Raw genomic sequence first — 18,696 nt, forward strand, 5'->3', positions numbered from 1 at the left:
TGATCCACAGATTTCCATGTTTCCTACAGAACTCTCTCCACCTTACATTCACCCTGCTCATGAAGCACACACTGGGAAGGAGTATTCCAGCATGGGGCTTTGACTCACCCAGTGAAAACTCATTAGACATTCCCTTTCTCGGACTGCAGTGGGAGAAATAAATTTCTTGGATCCAAGCTGCAGCTATAAAAGCAGGTCTACAATAGATCTCAGCAAATGGAACCGGGAGATGTTCGTGAATAATTCTTATGGGATATATAAAATTCCTACCTATTAAATGCTCAAAAACAGCCATGTACCCCAAATGTGCCTTGCTTTTTTTCTTTAGGAAATTGAAAATGAGTTTGAATGTGTTCTATTACTTTCTTCTTATTTCTCTGTTCAGAACAGGTGTGTGGAAAGATTGGCTCAAACGGCAAGTTCAAGTTCACTTTTTTTTTTTTTTTTGGTTGTTTATAACAGAAAGCTTCATTCTTTGAATGCTTAGCTTAATAGAACCTAGTGCACATTTTTCTTAAAACTAGTTCCTTCTTTGTGAGCAGGGGGCTTATTTCACAGATAGCATGTTGCCTATTCTGCTTTTAAAAATATTTGTATATGTGTGCATGTGTATTTATGTATGTATTCCTATGTGTGAATGTACATTAATATAGTCACATGCAGGGCAGAGGATAGCCTTGGATGTCAGTGCTTGACTTCCACTACGTTTGAGATGGGACCTCCTTTATTTGTCATGCTTGTTGGGCTAGCTGGCCAGCAAGCTTCTAAGGATTCTCATATCTCTATACCCCAACTCCCATAGAAACAGATGGATTAAGGTTCACTCTATTATGTCCTCCTTTATGGGTTCTGGGGATTCAAATGCTGGTCCTGGGGTTTACACTTTACCCATGGAGACAACTCAACAACCTGTTCTGTCAGCTTTTATCATGCAAAGGTTGAGCTTCTTATGCTGTAGTTTTCTAGCAAATGGATGGAAGCCTAACCAACTTGACATCAGTCACCTTATTGTGTGTAATAAGACCCTTAGTTCACTGATAGACCCTCTTTTCCCCTACCAGTGGGGTTACTCTTCATGGGCCCTAGCAAATGCTTTACACAATGCTATAACAACTTGATTGCCAGAGTGACTCCCATACCAGACAAAGATGTCAGAATACCAGGCACTCTTCCCTGAGCAGACAAGTACCCCCAGATCACACCCAACTTTCTTACAAAAGCCATTTCCCCTTTCCCTTTATCATTATAACTTCACAAGGTTGTCTCCATTTTGCTGAAAATGAAAAATATCAAAATAGAATTAAACATATTCCCATCGATTCTCTTCAGAACTGCAAAGCCAGTGGAGACGGAGATGCATGCACTGAGCAGCCGCCGCAGCTCCAGGCTGCTGGTGATTGACTTTTTGGCTAAGCTAAGCAAAAACGAAGCTAGTGACCAATTAGCTTTTCCCTTAATAGGATTGCATTGGGTGAAATAAACCAGAGAAAGGAATGGAAGGGAAAACTGTCATTTAGTGAATTCCCAGATGTTGTCATTGTCCCTGAGACATACATCATAAATAAAAGAAAAGCTGAGAGTTCAGTGGGCCAGTACCTTGCACGAAGGTCATGGGCCTTGTGGAAATGGCAGAGTACTGAAGAACAGCCTGGCTATCACGATGCTGGCTATAAACACATCCCAAATCATTCTGCCAATTTGTGCTCCAGGGCAAAGTGGACTTTGGAGATTTTCAGAATGATCATCATAATAACTGCCACCCATTGATCTCATTTAACAAGCACTGATCTAGGGCTTGCACCATCCAAGCCCTCATATTCATCAGCAGTGTTACATTTATGAAGGAGACAGCCTGAGAGCAAAGTACAAGTCAATGTAAAGAATAAATGGAGATGTTAGAAGATGAGTGAGCAGGGTGTCATGGCAAAGAGTAAAGAAGGCATAGGTCCCCTCTTTGAAGAGGTGACTTTCCAGCTGGGATGGAAATAATTAGAAGGGGGTCAAGATTCAGTGAGAAGTAAAGGATAAGATTGGGAAGGTTTATCATAGACTTTCAGAAGTGTGTGTGTGTGTGTGTGTGTGTGTGTGTGTGTGTGTGTGTGTGTGTGTGTGCTCGCATGTACTTGTGAGTATATTACTTCATGTAGAGGACAAAGCAAGACCTCTGGTATCTTCCTCCATCACTCCCCATCTTACTACCATGAGTAAGAGTCTCTCATTGACCCAGAAGTATCTCCTTTTGATAGGTTGGATGGCCATCAGGCTCTTGGGTTCCACCTGTTTCTTTCCCCAGTGCTAGTGTTACAGGCACAGGCAGCTATAGTCAGCTGTTTACAAGGGTGCTCAGGATATGAACTCACATCCCTGTGTTTGTACAGCAAATATACATATATTCTCTGAGACCCTGAGACCCATTCCAGGGTTTTACCTGGGAAGAGAATGAAAGCTCTGTGCCCTCTCTGAAAGTTCCTTGTGCATCTTTTGGAATAAGAAAAAGGAAGAAGAAGGTGCCCAGTGCACATATTCAGGAAAGGGTAATGACAACCATGTCTGGTGAGTTAGGGGGAAGGAACATCACTGGAAATGTGTTCATTGGATCTGAACCGACTTGTAACAAATAGGGGTAGGAATCAATCTCAGGAGTAAATCCCTGAATTAGGGCTTATTTGGGTGTATGTGAAGAAGTATGTTCACATGGATTCAACCACCTTCCCTTCTTCCTTCCCTCCTGTCTCTCCCATCCTTCCCTTCTTTCTTGCCTTCACTTCCTCCTTACTTCCTCCCTTTGGTCCATCTATTTTTAATTCCTCACTTCCCCTTCCTCCCCCATCTGTATCTCCTCCCTCTTCCTTTCCTTTCCTTTTTCTTAGTAATGTTCATGCTCATACTTTAAAGTACAGAGTTGTCCCATAGATGGTAAGATATTACCCCCAGGCCTTCCTGTGTAGGGCAAGTCTAACACATTGTTATCTTTAAGGTTAATGCAAACAAAATTCAGTTGTTTAGTTTCATTTTTAAGGAAATCTGGACCATTTCTGAGCATCATCAACTTTGGTGGAGAAAAGTATGTCTTTGTGAAATACACTGGTGCCTGGCAGAAGATTGTGTTGAATTATTGGGATGCTACAAGCTTTCAGACAGATGCTTCTTGAAGCATGAAAGGAGTGTATGAAGCCTTCCCTCTTCGTGTTTAAATGACTTTGCTTCTTACTTGACTACTTTCTGTGACCTTTTAGAGTGCTTCCTTCTTTATATTTCTCCTTGAATCTCTTAACCATTTTTAAAAATAGTCCAGTGACATCTTGAATGCATTATCCACACTGAGCCTTCTGCTGCCTAAGCTTCTAGCACATCTCCCCACTTGACCCTTCCCTAGAAAGCCTGGTTATATTATTATGCTCTCTGCCCCAGTCCATCCATCTCTTCCTTTCTCTAGCATTTCCAAAGAAAGCATGAAGTTGTGTATTAGTAAAACATTCTACTCTGTTTTGCTGTGTGTGTATGGATCTTTATGTGAGTGAGTGTGGGCATGTAAGTGCCACACTGCCCATATGAAGTCCAGAGGACCACCGCAGATGCCAGCCCTTGCTTTCCATCTTGTCTGAAACATGGTCTCTTTAATATTCTTCACTGTACTCCAGGCTACCCAAAGGGCTTCTGGAGGGTCTCCTGTTCTCTGCCTCCCGTGTTCTGGGATTGTAGATGCATTCTACCATGGCCACTTTTACATGAGTTCCAGGGACTTGAATTTAGGTCTCTCTACTTGTGCAGCAAAACTTTGCCCATTTAATCATCTCCCTAGCCACTTATTTCTCACTCTGAAAGGAACCTGAGAGTTAGGATCTAGGACCTCTGTCTTTAATCAACCCCCCCCCCCAGCCAAATGAAATGTGCTTGGAAAGAACCCTGGTCTGCTTGAATCCCTGCAGAAATTACCTAGTGATTAATGTTCTTCTTGCTCTTGAATTGAGTTTTGCTTGGGCAGAACCATGATCACATCCAATAATATGCACAGAGTAGGGAGGACTCTGGGAATTCTGCAGGCTTGAGTTCTATATCCATTTCTTACTCTGTTATAGCTGCATGGACTTGGAAATGTCACTGAAGCTCTCTAGTTTTCAATCTCCTAGTCTATAAAATCTGGTTGATATTACCTACCTTGATAAATCATGAAGGGAATTCAATTAAATGAGAACATGCATTTAAAAGCATTGCACAGCCAATTCTCTATTTAAGAGCACCATAACGATGATGTAGGGCTTCATTAAGCAAACCTTTACTGAACGTATTTGATGATGATACTAGGGGTGGGGGGAAGAGGAAGAAATAGAATGGGACCCTTGATGTCCCTCATAATAGGTGAATTAAAATTATAACCTGTTTCCTATTTTAACTTGGGGATGAATATAACCTCCTGTTTTGACCAAGAATATCTTTATTCACTCAATGACAAATATTTATTGGGAACTTACATCATGCTGGCAAGTAATAGTGAGCTAATCCAGACCTAGTGCTGCTTTCAAGAAATGTAAAGTCTGCCATTTACCATCCCTTGCAAGCAGTAGGTCCTCAGCCAGGAATAGGTGCCCCCAGCAGACATCAGTGCATACCAAAAGCCATGCTGGGTGTCATAATTTGGTTGGAGGAGACTCTACTAGGAGCCCATGGCCAGAGTCTGGAATGCTATTCACACCCCTCAGCAAACCAATACCTGGCTGTGAAAAAAATCCCACCAAAGGGAATGGAATAAGAATATAGGATAATTTATCATTATGGCAAGAAAACCAGCCAAGACAGAATTTGTCATCACCTCCAGCTCTCTCAGACATGGAGGTATGAAGATTCACTGTGAGTTCTTGGCCTCTGCCACAAGAAGAAAAAAACATCACTGGATACTTGTGCTAGGTGAGGAAAGGAATACCTGCAGGAAGGATCTGTTCATGCATGTTCATCCCACTCTCTGCTGCTGACCATGTGGCTGCTCTGGTGTGCAGCTAGCATTACTGTTTTTGCATTTCTTCCTTCAAATCCAGAAGCTGCCCCTAGGGAAGCCACTGCATCTGAATCGCTGCACAGTACCACTTCAGCAGAGATAGCTAGATAAATAATCCTGAATAAAATTGCATATTTTAAGTGTTTTATTAATATGGTTGGGCTGAAAGCATGCTAAATTCCTACACGATGGGGATGGAGGTGGCAAGTAGGTGATGCAGGGACTTAAGTGATAGGGAGCAGGGCAGGAAAAGAGAAGAGCCATGGCAGATTCTGGCCTGAGTGCAAAACTGACACTCAGTGAGGACAGATATATGCAAATACAGAGCATGTGGTGTACTCTGCAGCAGCCTGGGGTGTGGGAGGAGAACACCAGACTCACACACAGCATTGGCTGCTGTGTGCATGAGTGGAATGACATGCTACTGTTACTTTAGGCTATACAAACTCTCATGTCTCTAAGGCCCACATGATCATGTAAATAACCAATGCTGGCCAGGCAGAAAGCTTGACAGAGAAGAAAATCCCCATTGCTGAGGGAGAGTAGACAGTTGCACCTCAACTACAGTTTTCATTCTGTAAGAGAGATGGAGGAAATCTAGACATTTATATTTTCCATAGTACACACTTACCTACTATGAGAGCAAAATTCTTAGACTATGTGCATCTTACAAAATCCCATCTGCCCAGTGAGGCCCATTTCTAGGAGCTCTGACTAGGGCTTGATTTTTAACAAGATGATTTGATCAGAGTATGACTTGTTTTCCTTGTAGTATTATGGAATATAGGGCCACATGAAGGCTCAGCAAAGCTCCAGCATAAGGCGTCTCCTCAGTTCTCCTTTTACATTTTCCTTTTATTACAGAGTCTAATTAAGATGCCCAGGTTAGCCTTGAACTCATTCTATGACCAAAGCATAAAATTGAGACTCTTCTGCACAGCCTCCTGAGCAGTTAGATGTAGGTAGGGACCAGGTACAACTTGCTGAGAAATTTATCTTCAGAGAGAAATGCATTTACATATAAGTTGTGGGGTGAGCTGAGTTTCTGGTAGCTCTCTTGTTTTGCTATGAGCTCAGATCCACCATTGTACACTCTGGTTCAGAGATTGAGTCTGGAAGGCTATCTCATGAGATGTCATGGACACAAAATGGGCTCACTGGGCAAATAGCTGACTCTATTTTCATGCCAGATAAAGACACCAGATGGCTCTCCTCAAAGGGTACCCAGCTGAGAGAAACAGCCAAGGGAGATAAGAGGAGATCAGAGATTTGATCTGAGAATGAATATTGCTGTTTGAATGTAGAATGTCCCTCATAGGCCCATGTGTTTGAGCACTTTGTCCTTAGCTGGCTTGAGAAGTTGTAGAACCTGTAAGAGGGAAAGCCAACCTGGAGAAAATAGACAGGTGGGGGTGGTACCATGAGTGTTCATATCCTTACTACATTCTTAGTTGCAATCTGTCTGCTTCCTAGTCCACCAAGATGTGAGCAAGAAGCCTCATGCTGCTGCCATTGCAGCTGGGAGCCACTACCACTGCTGTGTCTCCCACAACATTATGGACTGCTTGCCCTTCAAGCTGTGAGCCAGAATAAGCAGCTCCTCAGGTGGAGCATTTAATAATGCATACTGGCATTGAATAATCAATGCAGGTTCCCCCACAACTATCACACATACCTCACTTATGCTCCTCTGCACTGAACATTAATTCTCATAACCCTTTATGTAAGAATAACATACTGTACTTTAAAGAAATGCGCCTTCATCCAGGAGGTAACCTTATGTTGGGTCTTACACTTTCTGAGGCTCCTGGGCAGTGCCAATTGGTCATTGTTATCTATGAGCCAGTGACTTTCAAGACTATAGAGAAGGTGCTCTTTCTTTTCAATCACAGAAAATGAACATGGTCTTAGTCTGCACTTAAGGATAAGTATCTTGCCATCATTTGGGGAAAATGGTCCCCAAAAATGGATACCAAGAAAAGCAGACACTAGAGATAGAGCAGGCTATCGTCTTGAAGACATTATGTGGTTATACCAAGTGTGGACATGATAGCCACAATTCCAAAAGTGTACTATATTCTGATTTGGGCTGAGGACAATTATGTTATGATTTCTATCTTTGTAACTGTACAAAGATGAGAAGAATGAGGCATTCAATTTTACTCTGGTTTAGTTACCTTTTAAGAAAAGCCCTAATCTCCTCGTCTAGTGGGGCCCATGAGAAGAAGACAATATGCAAAATTTCATCCATATTCATGCTCATGTCCTAGGGTTGCTCTCTAGACCACACAGGATGGTGATGAAGATGATGATAATGACAATAATGATGATAGTGACAACAGCAGTCCCGCTTTAGAGCACTGATGTGAGTCACTTAGTTATGTTTGTTTTCACCTTATTCAATCCTCACAATAGTTGAAGGATTCAGAGTATATCACAAGCATGTTTTCACCCCACATCTGACATTTAGCAAAGGCTTGATGAAAATATATTCTCCCTACATTAGCTTCTTCCACTGTCACTGGAGCCTTGTTCCTCTAACTCAAGTACACATAATTACCTGGGTATTGTGATGCACTGCAGGCTCTGACTCACTGGGCATGGCCTGAGAGTGCATTCATAGGCAGTTCCTGAGAGATGCTGGTCTTCAGACCATACCTCTCAGGATGAGGTCCTTGGTTACTGGCAGCTAGGAATCACTAAACAAGAATCCTATTGAATGGTTTATAAATATTCAAGTTTTTCCAAAACACAGCTTATTGGATCTTTCTAACTTCAACAAAGAAACATTTCCATTTTGAAATATGCTATCTCTACAATCAATGCCCAAAACGAACAGTTAAGAATCCCAAGACCCATCATCCTCCCACATGAGTGAATTCAAAAGTGCTGATGGGAAGGCTGGGTGTCAGTATGTTTAGAGGACAGTTTTTGTAGCCAGGACTGAAAGCTATAGGCTGGAGATGCCTAGGGAGGGACATTATAGATCAAGGAGGAATAGCAACTCTTGCTGATCCACACATGCAGAACTCAAACATCCCTGAAACATATGAATTTACTGAAGTGAACCCTGCTAAACTCACTAATCACATCGAGAGATGCACATCCTATCATTGTATCAAGATTTAGCCATTTTATCACTGAAATATTAGTACTTGGGATCTTTTCCCATTATGTTAATACACTAAGTAAACTTTCTAACTGAGACATCTTTAGGAAAGTAGAGAAAACATTATTTGAAAATGTCAATCAAGCAAAACTCATGCTTTGACATTACCTACCCACCCCAGTGTTCATGAATTTAAAAACACAAAACAATATACATTTTACAGATATGTTTATGATTGGTGTTATTGAGTACTTTGCATAAGGCAAAATAAGAATAATTATTAGTGTCTAGAATAGTGTACACCCACTTTTATCTTGATACATTTAAACTGTAATATGTGCTAACCAACCAGCATTAAGGTATACAAATTTTGTTGACAGCTAGTTGTGAAATCATTCCTATTAAACAAAGATGAAAACAAGAACTTTTCACTTTGCTCCCTATTCCTCTACATCTCATCAGTGTCCTATAATTCTACATGCTTGTATCTCCTACATCATCCACTATTGTGTGCAAATTGGAGAATGTGACTTATCCAACCCATCTTTAACTCTGGGCCAAGACACTAAAATGAATGGTAGCATGTTTAGGAGTCTTTAGAGGGAGTTGAGCTATCTTGGAGGGAAGCCCGAAGCCCTGCACTCAGATGGAATGAAGATGCACCTGTAAATCAGAGTTTTGATAAATCTTTCATTCAGGTAAGGCTCTTTGGTACTATCCATTACATCCTGTCATAGTTCTGGCTTGCAAATGCTAATTTATCATGATTAAGTAAAAAGTATGTTTTCATTTTCTGTCTCTTTACACATCCTATCACTATAAACTCTCCCTATAATGACCCACCAATCCCTGAAGCCTTTTCTACCACTGACTATGGAGGTTCAGAGACACTGTTCTCGTGCTCTAAGAATAAAGAGGCATTGGATTCCAAACACACAAGTGTGGACTCCTACACAGTCTTATGCTCACAGTTCTGGTCTCAAGCTTCAGTTCTTGAGCTGACTCACAATGAGTGGCAGGCAGCTTTTCTTGCCCTGGATGGTCACTCCTACTCATCAGCTTCTGTTCCTTGAATATGCAGGTTCCCTGCACCCATTCCCTCTGGCAGCTGGCTTCCCAAGTTGCAGCTGCCTGGTGTGTTCTCAAGCTTAGTTCATTTGTACAGGTTCATGCTGGTTAAGAGGGGAACTCACTGAACGATATTGTCACACAAGGGAAAGACTGCTGGGCAAACCAAAGTGAGAAAGGGTGGCAAACAAGCAGCCTTGACAGTAAGCTACTAAACAATGTCTATAAATGGAACGTGTAATGGTGAGGGCACTGGACAGCTCCTGGTGCTGGTTTCTGCCTGCCACTTGCATAATTATTGGTATAGAGCAAGTATTGTATGGCAGGCATTGGATAAATCTGGCTCATAGTTTCAAGCCATCTGCCTGACTGTTCTACAAAGTAAAAAGTCTCCCAGGTACTAAGAAATCTGTAAGAGAGCACAGCATACAGCCCAGAGAGGGAAGATTTGAACCCAGGCAGAACAGCGGCCAGGACCCAGGTGCATAATTCCACACAGCTTGCTCCTTTTCTACCTCCCTTGGGTCCCATTATCAAGAGAACTTTAGCATGCATTGGGTTGTCACTTGCCTGCTTTGTCAACTTTTCAGGGGGGACAATTCATTTTGACAGAGCTCTGGGCTGCAGTGTGCCCTAACATCTCAGAGAGAATGAAGGAGGAAAACCCTCATTGCTGAGGACTGTATTCGTAATTGGGACTGACAGAAAAACTACCTACACAGTCAATGTGAGACTCTCCACACTAGGCCCTGTTTGCCTGTCAAATGCAGTGTTAGATCTTTAATTGCCTGGGCTCATTGAGCTCACACAAAGTAAACAAGCTCAAAGAAACAAGGAAGGGCCTTTGTGAGCCACCTGCCCTGTGGCATGGTCATTTCTATAGCACCCGGCTTCCAGCTGCACTTTTGAAATGAACATTTTTTTGTATGTGTTAAGCTGAAATATTCACCAGTGTCTTTCGTAAGATCAGTGGCAAGGTGTGACACAAAGTATTCAAAACTTGGCTTCATGTCTTCACACAGAACTGTTAGATGACTGACAGGCTGGCTAATGATGGGAAAAATAAAACGCAGCCTCTTTCCTTTTTCTGTGCAGGAGAAAACCCAGGCTTAGAAGCCTCAACGGCCTTCTACGGTTTTCTACCCATTTTGTCGCTGGACATGCTGAGATGCGAGCTCTCCTGGATCTGTGAAGATGAATCAGCCTCCTCTGGGAAGAGAGATCAATGTCTTGGTCGTGAGCATCTTGACTTTCTCTGATCACACCTCTGAGAGGCAGGACCGTTCCGGTAGAATAACTGGCTTCAGTGAACTGAAGTACTCCTTAAAGTATGTATGTGGCAGGAGAGAGAGAATTACAAAGAAAGGAGATAGAAGGCAGATATTTCCATTTTATAATTAGCCACATCACCTTTTGAGAAGCACCTGTGGGATGGGAAGCCTCTATTCTGGAAATTTCCAAATGATTTCTTGCCCTCCCTACAATGTGCCACCTCACCTTCTGAGAGGCACCAGCTGGCTGTAAATTTCCAAGTGATTTCTTGACCTCCCTACAATGTGCTAGGCAGGTGTTTTGATTTTGGTTCCTTAAAAGGTACAGGTAGCACAACTGTATAAGCCACTGAACGATGATCCACAGAAGACAATGCAGATTTTAAACTCAAAACTGAGATAGTCATCCCAGTTCTGGTCTCCTCTCAAAAAAACAGAGAAGTACACACTGGGCCATCATACGGCCCATCTCATAGATGGCATTCCTCTCTAACAGATGGGTAGTAAAGGGTTGTTTTCTTACCTGGGCAGGTGTTCCTTTCTCATTCTCTGAAGTACAAGGACACTAAAATTTCCAGAGCACAAGTGCTGGAAATAGTAGAGAGGAAGCATGGACTCTTCGAAGTAGAAGCATCATGAGTTAGTAAGATGTCTATTCAAAATGTTTGTTTGGGGGCCACCATGATCTATTATACATCAGAAACTGACTGTAAACTCCACTGTAAGCTGACATCTATGGTGATTATGAGGCTAGTCCAGGGAATCACACTCTAACAAAACTATCCTCCCCAGTCCTCAGCCCTCAGCCATAGCAAAGTTCCTACACAAAAGGAAGAAGTTTCATTCCTTATATGACAGAAACTTGCATGATATGTGTGTTTTTTTTCCCGATGGACACAGGAATAAACGTCTAACCACTTGAGGTACTACATGGGTAACAGACCAAGGAAAGAATTTCACCCAAGTCTAGCTTGCTGAATCATTGAGTTAACTGGGGTTACAGGCAGGAGCATGGGTGAGGACTCACTTACAGGAGCAAGGATGACTAAGGCAGTTGCATCACGGAAGGAAAAGCACACCCCAGCTGGCATTGCCAATGACTCAGTAAAGCAACATCCTCAAGGCTCACCAAAAGGCTCCTCTGGAGGATCCTCTTCCCCAGAACTGTTTACTGTTTGTAAGTCTTGGTCAGGGCCCTTGTGAATCTTTTAACTTTCCTACAACTAATATGTCTGAGACTTAGGAGGCCCCCCTTTCCCAATAAGTGAGCATCTCAATTCAAAAGAAATAGCTACCTAACACTATGAGCCTTCCTGGGGACTACTTTAACACTAAGGTCATCACAGGCTGTTACACTATGAAAAAAAGAAAAAACATATCTGGTCAAATCTCAGAAAATAAATTAGGCAGCTACCATGTTGTCCTCATGATGAAGTACTTTAAACATGTCAGGGAAGGGGGCAGTCAATTTGTTCTGTAGCATGGCAATGCCCTGCTGTTTATTTGAACGAAAAAAGTTTAAGTATTTGCACAGAACATAGGGAAAGATGCATGAAAGATGTGGAACTTGGAAGTAGAATCATAATTATCATCATCTGATGCTGGAGCTGAGAGAGTTTGGAAGGACCAGAGTCACTGCTGGCTGCTGTATTGAGTTATCCTTCTCTCACTTGAGAATGAGCTCCTGACCAAGGCTGGAATTGTCAATAAGAGGAAGCAGGAGGGTGGCAGAGCAGCTGTTGGATATGTTAGGTTTTATTTTGCTTGGCTTTCATAATAAATTCTTGGAAGTTAAACATACCTATTCTTCAACTCTGTGGGAGGCAATGCAGTTTCTAAATGTTTCCTTGTCTGGACCAAATAAACACAGTAACAAAAGCCATCTGAATCCCGGTTAGTATGCATCATAAGACAGTAACTGAACCTGGCTGTTTTCTACTTTTGATCTGATGTATATTGCTCTGGTCAGAAAACTTCCTTGCACCAATGAGCTTGCTCTTTCAGAAACGAGGAAGCTCCTTTGGTGGAAGGTCATGTTTCATCTTAGAAACAGAGAAAAATAATTAAATTACCCATCTGGCTTTCTCAAAGGAATGGAATGTTTCCAGTGACATAGTAGCAATTTCCTCCCTTCTGTTTCCAGGGTGTACTTGGAGCAGGGATGAATGGCGACAAGCCTATCATGTGTGAAAATATGCCCGCCTCCTTTTTTCTTCTTTCTAGAGCGGCTCCATCATGTTTTCTAGGCCCTACAAAATGCTCAGTCTCTCATATTTGTTTCCAGTTGCACATTACATCTTTTTACATACCTAGAGGTAATTTTCAGGAAAAAAAAACCGCATTTATAAATGAGCACTGTTGCAACGGCCAGCAGCCCCTTCCCCCCAAACTTCTAACTATGCTCATCAATTACTGGTAACAGAGCCCCAAGTTGGCAGTGTTTACCCACCATCCTTTCTGAGTTATTCAGCTCGATCTTGTGGCTCATTAAAAGCATCTCTATTTATTTGCTGTGTGTTACAGTCCTTAACTTTGGCACAACACGCCAAAAGAAAGCCCATTTTACTTTTCCCTGTGGTGTTAATTGGTAGAGCATGCTGCCTGGCTCTTCATTAATTATGTCAATGTGTATGAAACTTCCATTTTCATGGGGGTGAATTAACAAGGCTTCTCTGAGCAGGGCTGACAAGAAGCCAGCCAGGCTGCCTGCAAGGCGGGGAGTAACAAGGCTGCTGGTGGCCAACGCCTTGCTCATTTCAAAGGTTCACTCTGGCCCCAAGCCCTTCTCACTTTGCCTTTTCTTGTGGCCATCAGCATGTAACAGGCAATATTGTGAAAGCAATGATCCTGCCCTGCCAGGAACAGTCAGCTCATATGCTTCCTGCACCCTTGAGAAGAAGAAGTGTTCAGTGTCCTCCCTGACTGGACATAAGAAGGTAGGAGGTAGCCAGTGGCTGGCCCACCAAGATCCAGCATACATCACTGAAGCAGTGAGGAAGAGTCCTGACAGACCACTATATCAGAAGAGATTGAGTGAACAGCAAGTCTCACCAAAAGTCTGAGGAGACTGTCAAAGACTTGCAAATTGTTAGGAGCAAAAGGTACACTTGTACGTACACATGCAAATACAAGTAAGTTTACATATGCATATATACATTCAGATGCACACACACATAAATATGAGCAATGTACATATAGACACGTCTATACAAATACATATATGCACATGTATACATATACGCTTGTGTGTATACAATATGCAAATATATATACATAACCTATGTATATACATGTGTGTACATGTAAACACACAGATATACATATGGCATATAACCATAAGATCAGGTTGGGGTACAGCTGAGGCATAGGTTATTGGCCTAGCAAGTGCAGGCTCTGCAAGAAAGAAAAGAGAACTGGGGAAGAAGGCCCTTCCTTTCTTGCTCAGTCACTGCAAAGGCTGCTATGTATGACATTCAGTCAGGTGTCACTTGTAATCTCTCTGGTTTGGAGCATCAAGGCATCCATCTCTCCAGCTCTCTCAGGCTCTCTATCACTTCTCTGGTCGTGTCTGCTTGTCCCATAGGACACACATGTTAAAACCCAAGAAAGCAAGATACACAGTATGTTGGAGCAGCCTATTGTATTGGAGAAGATTTTTCATGGTGGCCACATTGTACATTTTAATATGGGAAAAGAGTGTGAGGCAGAGGATTTAGCTAGATTGAGGAGAAAAGGAGAACATAAAATTTAAACTATGTTCCAATTCCCCATGGAAAGAATCTGAGGAATGAGTGAGGTGGATGGTCCACCCTGGTCTCAGAAGCAATGTCTGTGCAAACACAGGCAGAGATAATATGTTCAAGAAAGCATGAACACATAACACACAAATATGCACACATGAAACTGGACACATGTATATGGAAACAGTATTACAAACACATATCCATATTACCATGTATACATACCAATCATATGTGTACATGCAAACAAATTACACTCATACACAAACATAATTCATTTACCAACCATGTACAGGGCATGTACACTTCAACACATGAGGACATATTCACATACATGCACATGTATGTACACACATAAAGAATACATGCACAAATTATCAGAGATGATACTATAGTTTCCATTTAGGGAGATGAGCTATTTGGGATTCAAATTCTGTACAATGAGCCAGTTCTTTTTGAAGTGTCTTTGCAGTCTTAGCTGCTGTGAATAAAGCTTAGTGCCCCAACCCACCCCACACTCCCCACTGCCTACCCCCACACCGAGCAAAATAACAGTAACTTTTTCCCAATAGGCCTTTTGTTTACTAAAGGACAGTCAGAGACAGCCATCTCAAGATGCTTTGTGCATTTATATGAGGGCTAAGCTAGATTGGGAGTTGGTAGTCTAGTGATAAGTGGACATCAGACTCACAATGCTAGGGTTAAGTTTCCAAATAGGGGCTGTGTGATGGGGAATGTACTTCTGTGTATGTTCATCTTATTGATTATTAAATAAAGTACTTGTTTGGCCAATGAAACAGCAAGTTAGGCAGGACTAGGAGTCAAAGAGGATTCTGGGAAATGTAGTAGAGAAGTGGTGTTCCAGGCTGGAAGTGACATAGCAAGGAGACTCATATTTAAGCAAAGGAAACAGGAAGTGTTTCCCTTTTTCCCCTTCCTCCTCCAGTGGCGCCATGTGAGCCACCAGCAAGAGAGGGTGCCAGCGAAAGGCATCCTCTATAAGATAAATCTTATAAAATATATAGGTTTATGATAGTTAAGACTGAGCTAGCAGATGAAAAATCCTAGTCATTGGCCAAGCAGCATTTGAACCTAATACAAGTTTCTGTGTATTCATTTGGGCCCTAACTAGGGCGGGTGACTGGCGTAAAGCTCACATGTGGCGGTGGGGCTAGGTGGCTTTTGGCAGAAAGATTTATTGTAACAGCTGTTTGTGTGTGTGTGTGTGTGTGTGTGTGTGTGTGTGTGTGTGTGTGTGTGTAAGAGAGAGACAGAGACATACAGAGACAACTGTCTAGTTTTATGTCAACTTGACCTAAACTAGAGTCATGGAGTCATTTGGGAAGATAATTTCTCAGTGAGATGATGCCCTCATCAAATTGGCCTGGGAGAGCTTGTGGTGCATTTTCTTGATTGATGATTGGTGTAGTGGTGCCACACTTGGGCAGATGGTCCTGGATTCTATAAGAAAGGCTGAGCAACCCAGGAGGAGTGAGCCAGTATGATAACAACCAACAACTGCTTTCCTAATAGACTATGACCCCAAGAGAAGGGGACAACCATCAATAGCTCAGGCAGGTGGGGTGCTCCTGTCATCCAGTGCTGTACTGAGCTCCTCACTCACATGCTAACAGCTAATGTTCACCAGGGTTAGAAGAGTAGACATGTGGGTGAGGTTCCTTCTGATCACAAACAAGGCACCTGGACTGGCCAAACAAATATAGAGTAACATGACTCACTGTAACTAGGGGATGCAACCCAGTGCCAGGAAACTTTCTGAGTAGATGAGTAAGACAAGGTGCTTCCATGCCTTGTCATCTTCCCTGGACATACATACTGTATGTAACATAGATCACATGAAAACATGACCCTGCTTGAGAAAAGCTGGCCACAAAAGGGCAAACACCAAATGATTCTATCTTTATGGGACATCCAGAACAGGGAAATTCCCAGACAGAAGTAGCTTGGTGTTTGCCCAAAGTTGTAGCAATGGGAATGAGCACTAGTTGACTCTACAATATTCCTGGGGGTCATGAACATGCTCAACTTTCTCTCTCTCTGTCTGTCTCTCTCTCTCTCTCTCTCTCTCTCTCTCTCTCTCTCTCTCTCTCTTAATTTTACAGCCTCAAGATCATGAGTCAAATTTAGAATGTTTGGTTGTGGAGATGGCTTTTCAATTCAGCCAACACTACAAATCCGTTTCATTCTATACTTAAAGTAGGCCAATTTTATAGTATGTAAATTACATCTCTATAAAGTTGCTTAAAAAACAAACAGAAATCCTCTTACAGTATGATGAGCTACCCAGACCATGCCGTCTACAATCATCCATGCATAGCCATAAAATGTCTGCTTCATTTTGCAGAGGTGATGTCAAAATATGAACACAAACAATACAGACATGTCTGCTAGAGAACAGAAAGACCATAAATCCCATGCTGCGCTGAGGAAAGGATACTGTGCTTTACTTCCAGTCTTCAAGTAACTACTGGAACATTCTCAGCACCACAGAGGTGTGATGGAAGTTGTATCTAAACTTATTTACCTGGCTACCAGAGATTACTTTGAAGTAGAGGAGTCTGAGGTGGGCAAGGCTCAGGAGACAGGAGAGCTTCTTTCTGCAGAGTGGTGATGTTTGAACCTCAGAGGTAGTGAAGGTGGAGGGAAGGGAGCAGGAACAGCATGGCAGGATGTGAGGATGCACTTTGTGGACCCAGGCATCAGGCTGGCCATGAGTGGGGAGTGAGGAATAGATAGAGGTGATGAACCTGAGTATGTTTATCACACTATTGGTTATCAGAAACATCTCCAAGGGAATAGAGTTGCCAAAGAGAATTATTTGACCATTGTAAGGATTCTTTGCAACCATGGGCAGATAGGAAACCATAGCTGCACTTCAGAGAAAAGCAAAAGTGAAAGAAAACAGATATACTGGCTGTTTTTGTATGTCAACTTGACACAAGCTAGATTCATCAGAGAGGAAGGAGCCCCAGTTGTGGAAATGCCTCCATGAGACCCAGCTATAAGGCATTTTCTCAATTAGTGATCAATAGAGGAGGGTCCAGCCCATGGTGGGTGGTGCCATCCCTGTACTGGTGGTCCTGGGTTCTATAAGAAAGCAGGCTGAATAAACTATGGGAAGCAAGCCAGTAAGCAGTTCCCCTCCTTAGCCTCTCTATCAGCTCCTGCCTCCAGGTTGTAGCCAGGCTTGAATTCTTATTCTGACATCCTCCAATGATGGACTATGATCTGCAAATATAAGCCAAATAGTCTTGTTCTTTCCCAACTTTTCGGTCATGGTGTTTCATCACAGCAATAGAAACCCTAACTAGGACAATAGATAACTAGGGAAACAAAGGGTCTACTCCATTAGAAATATCACACTTCCACTATTGAGGTACAATTAGGGAGAAAACAAGTAAGGTAGTAAGGAAAAGAAGGAAGAGAAAAAAAATGTCCCACAACAGACTCAGAAGCTTCCCCATAAGGCACAGTTCAAGGCAAGAAGAAATGCCAAACTCCTTCCCACCTGTTCTGTCAGGAAGGTTTAGATAATTTCTGAGTGGTAAGGTATAACTTGGAATATTTTTTCCATTAGCTATTTCCATTTCAGAAACCCTTTATGTCCTGAAGGTTACAACTACCTACCTTGAACTATTCCTGCAATTTCAGTGTAGAATGTTGGTTACAAACCTCACTCATCAGGGGAGTGTATAAAAAACTGAATTTGGCACATGTGATGGTTAACTTTCCTAGAACCACCTGGGTTGAGAGTCTCAATTAAGCTTTGTCTATTTGGTTGGCCTGTGGCATGTCTATGGGGGGGCGCTTAAGTTAATTGATGTGGAAAGACTCAGCCCACTGTGGGTGGCAGCATTCCCAAAGCAGGTAGTCCTAAACTGGATGAGCAGAGAAGTCAGATGAGCACAAGAAACAAATGAGCATGCATATATTTATTCATTCTTTACTCTTGACATGGATGTGATGTGACCAGCTGTCTCAAAGTCATGCCATTTTGATTTTCCTATAATTATAATGGTAAGCTAGAACCTGGAATTGTAAGCTAAAACAAAACAAAACAAAACAAAACTCTTTTCCCTCTAATCAGCTTCCTTATATAATGCTAGGGAAATCAAGACTGTGAAATGAGAGGGTCCAACGAAGAAGTCCATTGAAGCACCTAGTGCATATGACAGGTTCTTGGTGGAAAGTGGAAAAGACTCTGCCTACAAAAGACTATTATATCATTATGGTTGGATTGTTAGCATGAGGTGTCATGTCCCCTGATTTTAATAGGTGTTCATGCATGACCACTTGAACAGAATGGTCAAAGTCCCACCCATGGTACAAGTTTTGAGGGTCATTTACATCAGGTAGTAGACTTCAACTCCAATGTCTGTTATGTTAGCTCTTAAACAGCCCCCTGGTAACAGGACCTACATGCTTAAAAGTGTCTAAACCTTCTGAGGTTATACTCAGGGCACATAATTTAGAAAATGTCCCTAGAGATTATAT

Source organism: Cricetulus griseus, chromosome 7, assembly GCF_003668045.3.
Source record: "Cricetulus griseus strain 17A/GY chromosome 7, alternate assembly CriGri-PICRH-1.0, whole genome shotgun sequence".
Classification (NCBI taxonomy): Eukaryota; Metazoa; Chordata; class Mammalia; order Rodentia; family Cricetidae; genus Cricetulus; species Cricetulus griseus.